The sequence below is a fragment of the Macrobrachium nipponense genome, chromosome 30, assembly GCF_015104395.2.
Source record: "Macrobrachium nipponense isolate FS-2020 chromosome 30, ASM1510439v2, whole genome shotgun sequence".
NCBI classification, from domain to species: domain Eukaryota; kingdom Metazoa; phylum Arthropoda; class Malacostraca; order Decapoda; family Palaemonidae; genus Macrobrachium; species Macrobrachium nipponense.
The window spans coordinates 48030372-48042871 of NC_087218.1; the positions used below are offsets into that span (position 1 = coordinate 48030372).

General features: G+C 35.8%; 1 long non-coding RNA gene across 1 annotated transcript in view; it reads right to left on the reverse strand.

Annotated features, from left to right (window-relative positions):
* Positions 1-1464: 1464 nt before the first annotated feature.
* The window catches only part of LOC135202066 (uncharacterized), a 118823-nt gene continuing 107787 nt past the window's right edge, over positions 1465-12500 (reverse strand). Inside the window, exon 3 of the long non-coding RNA XR_010311668.1 lies at positions 1465-1692. This is a non-coding gene — a long non-coding RNA (uncharacterized LOC135202066). The remainder of the gene's footprint in view (positions 1693-12500) is intronic.

Consider the following 12500-nt stretch of genomic DNA (forward strand, 5'->3'; position numbering starts at 1 on the left):
CAAAACAGAGACTAATTCATCCATAGAAAAAGAAGAACATTTCGGAAAGCATCCCCCTTGTGGGGTAGTGCCGTCAGTGCGTATCATGCTGTGTACTGTAGGCATTACTGAAGGATTCTTGCAGCGTCCCTTATAGGCCCCTAGCTGCAACCCCTTTCATTCCTTTTACTGTACCTCCGTTCATGTTCTCTTTCTTCCTTCTTACTTTCCACCCTCTCCTGACATTTGTTTCATTGTACAACTGCCTTGAGGTTTTCCTCCTGTTGCACCTTTTAAACCTTTCTACTTTCATTTTTCCTTTCAGCGCTGAATGGCTCGTATAGGTTCCAGTGCTCGGCCTTTGGCCTAAATCATATATATTCCATATTCCATATCTTTCTTCAGTCTTGAATATCCTAACAATTGATTCATAGCGCGACTGCGAGGTTGTCCTACTGTTACACCTTTTCCAACCTTTCTACCGTCAGTTTCCGTTTCATCACAGAATGACCTCATAGGTCCCAGCGCTTGGGTCTTTGGCCGACATTCTATATAATCTGTAATAAAATCACCCAGCCCCGAATAGGTTGCACCCAACACGAAAACCAGCAGAAACAAAATCTTCATACATTTTTCTTTTTGATCTCTGGCCAAAGTCGTTCTCCTCCCACGAATGGGACTTCGTTAGGAGATTTCTATAGAGCCGTTAATCAGTGAGATCACACTCTCCCATAAAAAAGATATTGAAACAATGGACGTCGTATCATATGACGTTCCAGCGACACTGTCTGTGGTGTCGGGTAACAAGGGCATGAAGGGTCAGTTGCTCTTGAGTGGGACCTGCCAATAGCCAAGGGTCACGGTCCTGGTTTGCCTCTCTCTCTCTCTCTCTCTCTCTCTCTCTCTCTCTCTCTCTCTCTTCTCTATATATATATATATATATATATATATATATATATATATATATATATATATATATATATATATATATATATATCCTTAAATCCACGTAGAAAGGTAGGTGAGATATTTTTGAAGTTCAGTGTGAACTTGAAAATGTTGAACATACTACGAAAGTACTCGTTCCAAGTCCTTGTTTCACTTACCTTTCTACCTTGGATTTAAGGATATTCTCAAGTACGTCGTTCTTTCGTGCTACAGTGATACATATATATATATATATATATATATATATATATATATATATATATATATATATATATATATATATATATATCTATATATATTATATATGTCTGTATGTATAGGCTACATATAATGTATAATACATACACTCACAGACACATACGTGTGTATGTGTATTTGTGTATGTATGTTTTCAGCACCGAGGATGCATCCTTGATTCAATAGTTCAAGGATTAATGTGCGTGTGACTACTGTCATATAATTATATTATAGCTTTTTTTAACATGACAGTTGATGAGCATGATAACGTATATAGTAACCTCGGCCTTCTTCACACTTAAAACATTCATATTGATAACGTAGTTACTCCTTACTCTTCAAATTGGTTACGACACTGTCGCTGAAACCTGTTTAGCGAAGAAAGTCGAAGACGGCGAGAAAGACGAAGAAATTACAATGGTCCCCCCTTAAACTCGACCGCTGTGCTTGAGAAAGTTGAGTGTCTGTCTCAACAGATGGCAGCACCTCCCGGGGGCTGTCGACTGTCGAGCCTATACGTCCCAGACGCTGAAAAACAAACAAAAAAATGCTTTAAAAAAATAAAGACAACAACGCGTTTTACACATTTTAAAAGTTTTATTCTCTGATAAACACTAACCTTAATAGTTACACATCATCTTGCAAGCTTATAGGAACGAAATAAGTGGTTTTATTTAGTAATATTAGGGTGTAATGATGGTTATGTTTCGCATCAGCACCGTTGTCAAATAAACAACAGAAAAGCTGTGGTCAGCAAAATGGGACATTTTGATATTCAAATTGCAGCACCATAATCGTGGAGTTCCAGATTGGTGTGGTATCTTTCTTCAAAGATGATGCTGAAATTAACAACAATTTGTATAAAAAAAGATTTAATCTATGAGTTTACAAATGATTTGCGTTTAGTGTCAGTAATAATGATATTAAAGCGTGTAGTACACATCCGCACACACAAATATCTGAGTTTATACATCTGTGCACCTATCTGTCTAGTTGCATATGCATATATATATATATAGATATATATATATTATATATATATATATATATATATATATGTATATATATATATATATATATATATATATATATATATATATATATATATATATATATACATATATATATATATATATATATATATAGTATATATATATATATATATATATATATATATATATATATATATATATATATATATATATATATATATAATATATATATATATATATACGCACGTATGTGTTTGATGCACAAGCACGGATACGTAAGTGTACGTGCTTTGCGTAAAAGTATATGAAGTTTGTCTTAAACTTGAAATGCTTATACAAATATACAGTAGTAGCTATACACATTGTTTGTGTTAAAAGGTTATTTTATCTGTAAAAACGAAAACGTTGAAGCTATGCTAGTCTTCTTATTCTATGTATAATTTGGGAGCTGGGAAGCGAGGGGAGGTGGGGTGGTGATGGGAAGTCTAATTTACACCAAAATTTTTTGAAACATTCTAATTACTAAAGAACATTAAAAAAAGTGGACTTGACAGAGTGACAAATCAGTATATTTTCCAACGCACATTGTAATATTGCTACAGATAGATTCGTTAATTTCCCATATGCTGATAAACGCTGATATAACGTTAATCATTCCATTCACTGGTTTCCACCGAAATCAAGTTTCTGTTGAAAGCAATAGTCAGGGAATCATACGAAATCTCAAAAGGGATGGCGTAGTGATTTGATGTAATTTATTAATGATATTTCTCTTGCAGTTTGGGGCGTCAAAATTAGATCTCTTTTGCAGTTGCGTCATTAGTTGTGGGAATGATTTAGTTCGTGCTGCAAGCTCATGGTCAATTTAAACCGGGGAATATATAACATATACTATTTAAATTATATATTATTATTAAATATTTAATTAATAAAAGGATTATTATATATATAATATATATATATATAATATATATATATATATGTGTGTGTGTGTGTGTGTGTGTATTAAATATAATATTATTATTATATATATCTATATATCTATACATATATATACTAATAATATAATTATCTATTCTAGTAATATAGCTATTTTCTGAAACAGCTATACTACAGTGACCTCCAAAACTTTTAGATTCTAATGAAGAGGCAATTTAAAAAACATTCCTTTCTTCATTTGTTCCCTCTGTTGGGTTTTTGGCTGTGTATAGTGATAATCGGATCAAAAAATTGTTAAGGTAATCGAAGTCCTAAGAGGTACATGTTATTAATATATATATTATATATATATATATATATACAATATTATATACTATATAGAATATATATATATACTATATATATATATCTGTGTGTGGTGTGTGTGTGTGTGTATCAGTATAAGGAGCCACAGTAATATTCTTGTTTATCCAGACGAAATATATTTGTGTAAATATTTACATTGTAAATATTTCTACAAATATATTTCGTCTCGATAAACGAGAATATTACCGTGGATCCCTCTATTGATTACTTAGAAGCACGGAACGGTTGTTTTTATATTATTGGCATATATATTATATTATATATTATATATATATATATATCATATATATATCTTTATATTATATATTAATATATATGTGTGTGTGTGTGTGTGTGTGTGTGTGTATGGATGTGTCTATGTATGTATCTATGTATGTTTTTTATGTATAACCAAATTTCCTCTATTATAACATGATTCCCAGTTGTCCATGTTGATGGCAATAAAAATTTTCAGGTACGTAAACCCAGCGGTTAAAATCACCGCCATTTCTGTAAGTCCAACAGACTTTTATTTATTTAAGATTGAAAAGCTTCCAGCTTTTGCCGCTATACCCTTCCTTGCTCTCATAATCAAAAGACCATAGAAGACCTATAGTAAAAGACCACGTATTAGATGAATTTTGCATGGTCTCTTAGGCCACAGCTGTACTTTTTTTTCCAGACTTTTTTTTTTTTTTTTTTTTTTACACTGACCGTTTTATTCATTATTCTTATGGTATTTCTTCCTTACTGTTGCTTTAGATAATGAGATATTATCTTTGCTGGATTGCATTATATTATCTCTCTCTCTCTCTCTCTCTCTCTCTCTCTCTCTCTCTTCTTCATGCTTTGCAACGATTATATTATACTCCTTTTCATTTTCTTGCCCGTAATCGTATTCGTCTCTTGACATCTAGAATTACACTTCCTATTTTAACTGCTCTTAAACCTTAAAGATATTTCATATAATATACTTCCCGGGGCTCCTTCTTTATAGAAAAATAACAAGAGGACAAGAATTTTATACGTGTAGTCATTTTGTTTAAGATAATACTTATGCTGTAGAAGTACATGCACGTACTTATTTCTGTTGTTTATTCCTTCGTAAGAGGGCGCTTTACGGTCGAAAAAGGAACAAGACGAGGATGCTAGACAGAGAGAGAGAGAGAGAGAGAGAGAGAGAGAGAGAGAGAGAGAGAGAGAGAGAGAGCATTTGTGTGGTCTGCCATCATAGGCTTCGAAAGAACAACAACGCCACTCTCGAGACTGAAGCCACGCTCTGAAAAAGAAAAACATTGTCTGCCAACTTTTTTTTTATTCTCTTAAACTAAGTAAACTTCTTACGCAAGTACAGGAATCATTTAAAGGCTGATGATGATGCTTCAGCGTCAGAAACCCGAGAAAGCTTTTTTTTTCTTCTTTTTTTTTAAGGAGCGACGTTGACCTACTTACAAAGAATCGTAACTCAGTTTTCTAGAATGTTTGTTGTGCTTGTCTACTTTATTCATGTGTGTGTCTGCTTCTGTGCGTGTCTGCGTGTGACTGTGTTTATGTTTACAGAGGCTATATGTATGATTTATAGTAGGACAAGGCCCGTGGCTCGATACCGATTGCTGTCCAACATTTAAAACAAAGGACATGGCTCAAGCAACCTCATGCCTATAGAGGCAGCATGCATATTCCCTATTACAAAGAGAAATGCGCATAGAGGGATATCTCTCTCTCTCTCTCTCTCTCTCTCTCTCTCTCTCTCTCTCTCTCTCTCTCTCTCTATATATATAGTATATATAATATATCTATATATATATATATATATATATATAATATATATATACTTGTGAAACCTTTTGGGTAGGAACTGCTAGTTCCCCTAAATGGTGAATGAGCCTATTTCCTCAGATTAGAGACAGTCCCATACATCAGGTCAATCTCTTCTGTTAACTGACACTGACATCAGGTCAGTTTCCTCGGTTAACTGGCACTATTATCTGGTCAGTTCCTTCTATTAACTGTCACTGACATCAGATCAGTTTCTTCTGATAACTGTCATTGACATCAACTCAGTTCCTTCTGTGAAATGACACTTAATATCAGGTCACTCCCCTCTGTGAACTGATACAAGCATCCCCTGTTAACTAACACTATATTAGAAAGTAAGCATTGTGACCTGTTATTCCATGGCAGGGGGAAACACCCTTTTTGACAGGTGAACCTCTTCATACGAGACCATCGGCAATCACGTTCTTACTCCTGTGGAATTCCAGGTAAATAAATAAGTGCAATTTTTGCTATCCTGCTTGGTGTTGGAATATAACTTCCACATTTGCATCCCTGCTTGGTGTGGAACTATAAAATAACTGTCATTTTTGCTTCCCTGCTTGGTGCGGAACTTTAGAATAACTGCCATTTTTGCTCCCCTGCTTGGTGTGGAACTATATATAAAAAAAAAAAAAAAAAAACCTGTAATTTTTGCTTTCCTATTTGGTGTGGAACTATAAAAAAACCTGTAATTTTTGCTTCCCTGCTTGGTGTGGAACTATAAAAAAAAAGAGTAATTTTTGCTTTCCTGCTTGGTGTGAAACTATAAAAAAACCCTGTAATTATTGCTTTCCTGCTTGGTGTGGAACTATGAAAAACTGTAATTTTTATTCCCTGATTGGTGTGTAACTATAAAAAACCCCAGTAATTTTTGCCTCCCTGATTGGTGTGGAACTATAAAATATCTGCAATTTTTTTTCTTACCTGCTTGGTGTGGAACTATAAAAAAAAAAAAGTAATTTTTGCTTTCCTGCTTGGTGTGAAGCTATAAAAACCCCTGTAATTATTGCTTTACTGCTTTGTGTGGAACTATAAAAAAAAAAACCTGTCATTTTTGCTTCCCTGCTTGGTGTGGGACTATAAAATGGCCCAGAACTTTGCGCTGTATTTGCTTAAAAAAATAAAAAAATAAAATAAATAAATAAATAAAAACAGGATGTATCTTGGCGTCGAGAAGGCAAGAAATATGAATATATATAGATATGAGGGGTAAAAGGGGCTAACATTGGTTAAAGGACTGATCAGATTACCTTGAGATGTCTCAGTCATGAGGAAAGAATGGAGAAAGTAACAACTTGAGAAGGCTGGCTAGATGGGGATGAAGGAGGTTCTAGAAAGGAAGGGCCTCAGTATCTAGGGAGCGAGAAATTGCAAGCAAGTTAGGTGTCGATGACTCGGTATGTGTATGGGGAATAGACGCTCTGCTGGTGAGCCTATCGTTTTTACGAGTTTGAGGCGCTTATGCTGGGGTACTTTTCTCCGTGGTGGTCACTTATGATTCAGAGATTTAGTTTTGAGTGAGGTAGTGTCTAGTAACTCATCTTTTCTGTGGAGCTACTTACTGTAATATATATATATATATATATATATATATATATAATATATATATATATATATATGTGTGTGTGTGTGTGTGTGTGTGTGTTATATATATATAGTATTATAATATATATTATATATATATATAGTTGTATGTGTGTGTGTGTGTATCAGTGTATATTTTCCTCTACCTTAAGCTATTCCTCTAGCAAAGGAAACATTATGATCATTGTCACATCAAATTTGAACCTCTTGACCAATTATGAACCCATATATATATATATATATAATATATATATATATTATAGTAAGTAGCTCCACAGCAACTTACTGTATATATATATATATATATATATATATATATTTATATCTATATATATAATATTATATTATATATATATATCTATATATAATACATCTATATATATATTAAATATATATTAATATAATATATGCATGCATGTATGCATGCCTGTTTGTGCATACCGCATTCCTGCGAAGGCGAATATACACTGGCCCATTTAAACGCGCGCAAACATATTGTCAAAAACATCATCGGGGGTGACACAATTGCATCAACAACTCAGCTCTGCTTTCATATGTTATGAGAATGTTAATGGTCCTTATCTAATGTCCTTTATCCGTTCTAATGAGTTCGCTTTTTTGGGAGGACGAATGGTTGAGAGAGAGAGAGAGAGAGAGAGATAGAGAGACTGCGATGGGTGGGGTAATGGGTTATACGTATGTTAAGGGCATGTGAACCATATGCTGAAACCGTTGTAATAGGCGCAGAGAGAGAGAGAGAGAGAGAGAGAGTTCTTCTTCAGTCACCCCTTTCACCCCTGCTAGACATTATTCTCTCTCTCTCTCTCTCTCTCTCTCTCTCTCTCTCTCTCTCCCCATTCCTCATTTATACCACCCCACAACCCCCACCCCCCAACCTCCCAACCATCCGTGTCTATAATCCATCTCACCCCCCACCCCCCGGCCCCCCCGGCCCCCAAATACCAGTCCCGACCCCACAAACCTTTTTATCAGCTTTTATTTGTAACCCGTTTTCTTTTCGAGCTTCTTCCCAGCCTTTATTATTTATATGGTGGGGGAGGGAAGGGGGGGGGGGGAGACTACGATAAAATGAATTACCACACAAAAAACAAATTGTGTCCTCTCCTTTTACCTACTACTGACGGCGTAGGGGCGTAAGCCTCGTCTACCATTCCGACGCGTTGCTAAGCTCTATGATTGATATCCTGAAGGTCGAAACTCGAACTTCCTCCCGCGCGAAATTTTTTTTCATGCCCGGTGAGGTTAAGTTTTTCTGACGCCAGATGGATGGGAGGAAGGGTGAAGAAAAAAAAAAGAAAGAGAGAAAAAGGAGGCATTGGCTGAGGGAAGAACTGAATGCAAAAAAAAAAAAGGGTAAAAAGGAAGATAGGAAGAGAGAGTGAAGCTCATCATTTGGAATGCACATGGGGCCTCTTCCTGTTTTTCTGTTATCTCTCTCTCTCTCTCTCTCTCTCTCTCTCTCTCTCTCTCTCTCTCTCTCTCTCTCTGTGGCTGTTCACTTCGCGGAGGCCGGAACAAGGCCTCCTTAAAAGGAGTGAATCTCGTCTCATTGAACAGATAACAAATAGGTGGATGGATGCTATAGGAATATATAGATATAGATATGGCTGTGTAGGGAATAATAGATTGGTAAATGGACGTCATTAAAGATTGTTAAATAGATACCATATGCAGAAAATAATACATTATTGTTGCTTTGCATTTAATTGTTATGAAAATTTGTAATATATTTATAGAACTGCCTCTGCTCCCGAAAGAATTATTATTTTTTTTTTACTAAAAGATTTAGCAATATTATACGTTGACAGTTAAGTGGTCACACATTCGGTATCGATTTAAAAATAAACTTGTTTACAAAGCATCTCGGACGAAATTATAAGTGTACTTAATTAGTACATCATTAAACAGAAAAATTCAATTTGTGTCTTATAATCGAGTCTTTTATTATTATTATTATTATTATTATTATTATTATTATTATTATTATTATTATTATTATTATTATTATTATTTCAGTAGAGGAAACCAATTCACACGGAACAAGCATCCCAAAGACCCCCAACACTGCAGCAGTAACTGATCATGATACAGAGCCAACGATTTTTCATCGGCGAACCCACGATATCTGCGTGGCATGCCACGACACTAACCACAGCTAATTATACTGATATTAGTTTTTGTGATGAGATATTAACCCCGTTATATCCATACGAATAATGCACCTTCGGCTGATAGTGTTTTTATCATCATCACTATCATCACTATCACTCTGGCATCATCACCATTATTATTCCTGGCATCATCGTCACTAACCTCATAACAATCTCTAAGCATCATCACTATTATCAATCTTGGTACCATCGTCACTGTCATTATTATCACTTGGGCATCATGACCGTTATCATTCTTATCATCATCATATCATCATCGTCGTCATCATTATCATCACTATTACTTGGGCATCATCACCATTATCATTCTTGGCATCATCGCCATTATCATTATCACTGTCATTCAGGCATCATCATCATTAACTTCATTATCATTCAGGTATCATCGTCATTATCATCACTATCATTTGGGCATCATCGTCATCATCAATCTTGGCATCATCGTCATTATCATCACTGTTATTCAGGTATCATCACCATTATCATTCTTGGCATCATCATCATTATTATCACTGTTATTAAGGAATCATCACCGTTATCAATCTTGGCATCATCGTCATTATCATCACTATTATCCCGCAGCATCACTATTATCATTATTGGCATCATCGTCATTACCATCATCAACATTCGAGCATCATCACTACTCTCAGTCTGGCATCATCATCATTATCATTCTTGACATCATCTTCATTATCATCACTATCATTCGGGCATCATCACCATTATCATTCTTGGCATCATCGTCATTGTCATTACCAACATTCGGGCATCATCACCATTCTCAGTATTGGCATCATCATGATCATTCTTGGTATCATCGTCATTATCACCAATATCATCCGGACATCATCACCATTATCATTCTTGGCATCATCGTCATTATCACCAATATCATCCGGACATCATCACCATTATCATTCTTGGCATCATCATCATTATCATCATCATTCAGGCATCGTATCGTCATCATCATCATCATCATCACTATCATTCGGGCATCATCACAAACGCTCACCATCAACCCCTTTCCAAGCGGCGTCCTTATACAACATCTCCTCCTCTATGATTAATGGCGAAGCTGACCAAGATTTAACGCTTTTATTGAAACTTTTGAAGGCCTTCAAAAGAGTTATACACCGTCGGGCGGACCCTTCCGCCGGCCCCATGAATGGACCGTGAATTAGGCCTTTTGTTCCCAGGCCTACGGGATAAATGAAAATTGAGAGAAACTCCAAAGTTCAAACGTCATGGTTGCTGCGCGATGCGATTTTTTTTTTTTTAATTCTTTTTAAAAGCGGGACGCCGCGTCTGTATATACTGTTGTTATAAATGATCTGGGAGAGTCGTGTCTGTAAATAGCTGCTGCTGATGCTGCTAGGGTGGTCAACGATTAGGGAGATGGAAGAGAGAAGAGAGGAGATGGGAAGAGGAATAGCTGATGATGATGATGATGATGATGATGAGTGAAAGGGGAATTTTATTGATGACGCGAAAGGGAGAGAGATACGTTACTGTATTGGTCGTCCAGCCTTCAGCTGGCACGGGCTCTTGCTATATTTGTTTACAATATGAAATGTGACCATCCACTTTGATTATTTTTCCTCTAACAACTTTGTAAATTTAAGCGTTAAACTGATGTTTGATTAAATACATTTATGAATGTGGGGCTATTTTAGATTATATTAAAATGTGAACACTCGAGAATAGACAGGAGATACTTTCAGTTAAGTAGATATGAAAGATTTGCGTGATATAGTATTAAGATCGTCACAGCTGCTTTCACTAGAAACTGGCACGTTTTATTTTTAAAAAATTGACTTTCTTACCTAATATTATTTAAGAAAATACTGAATATTTACTGCAGAAATGTTTCAAAAGTATTACTTCCCATTCCAAGATTCTAGACAATCATTACGAAAATATTCAGGTGATATTTGATATTTATTTTTGATATTTAACCCGAATAGTCTCGTTTTGACTATTCGACTGGGTGGTTTTTATAGAGTGGAGTTCCGGGTTGCATCCTGCCTCCATAGGAGTCCATCACTTTTCTCAGTATGTGCGCTGTTTCTAATAGCAATCTCTTCTGCATGAGTCCTGGAGGTACTTCAGCATCTAATTTTTCCAGGTTCTTTTCAGGAATCTTTGGATCATGCCTAGTGTCCCTGTGATTATGGATACATCTTCCACTGGCATATCCCATATCCTTATTTCTATTTTCAGGTCTTGATACTTATCAATTTTTTTTTCTCTTTTTCTCCCATCTACTCTGGTGTCCTGTGGTATTGCGACATCTATGAGTGATACTTTCTTCTTGATTTAGTCAATCAACGTCACGCCTGGTCTATTTGCACTTATCACCCTATTATTATTATTATTTTTATTATTTATTATTCAAAAGATGAACCCTATTCATATGGAACAAGCCCACCACCACTGGGGCCTCTGACCTGAAATTCAAGCTTCCAAAGAATATTATTATTATTATTATTATTATTATTATTATTATTATTATTATTTATTATTATTATTATTATTATTATTATTATTATTATTCAGAAGATGAACCCTATTCATATGGAATGAGCCCAGCACAGGGGCCACTGACTTGAAATTCAAGCTTCCAAAGATTATTATTTTTTTTTTTTTTGGTCTATGACAGTCCTCCAATTCGACTGGGTGGTATTTATTTATAGTGTGGGGTTTCGGGTTGAATCCTGCCTTCATAGGAGTCCATCACTTTTCTTATTATGTGCGCCGCTTCTAGGATCACACTCTTTTTCATGAGTCCTGGGGCTACTTGAGCCTCTAGTTTTTCTAGAATCCTTTTCAGGGATCTTAGGATCGTGCCTAGTGGCGCCGTGGCAGAGTGGGTTAGGTCGTCAATGGACTGGTTAAGCAGCATTTGGGCTGGTCAGTCGTTGGATGGGTGACCGCTCTCTTCGGCGTTAATTCCTTGGGAAAGGATCTTTACCATAATATCCTCAGTCTACTCAGCTGTAAATGATGGGGTAAGGTCCAGCTATGGGTTGAATAGCAAAACTCAGGAATGATGGAAAGAAATGAAGGATTAAACGACAACGACGTAAATGGAACTTCTGGCAACAGAGGAGCTTCGTCCAGCAGCCAGGCGATCATCCCAATTGAAGGGGAAGACGGTCAGGTACTTGGAGGTCGTCATCCAGCAACTGACCACCACAGCGACAGTAACCAACAGCCAGAGACTGGAGCTAAAGAAGCAAACCAGAGGAAGAAATTATTATTATTATTATTATTATTATTATTATTATTATTATTCAGAAGATGAGCCCATTCAAATGAACAAGCCCACCACAGGGGCCACTGACTTGAAATTCACTCCTCCGAAGAATATGGTGTTCATTACGAAGAAGTAAGAGGAGGTAGGGGGGAAATGCAGAAGGAAGCCTAAAATCTTAGCATGCGAAATTATACTGATATTACA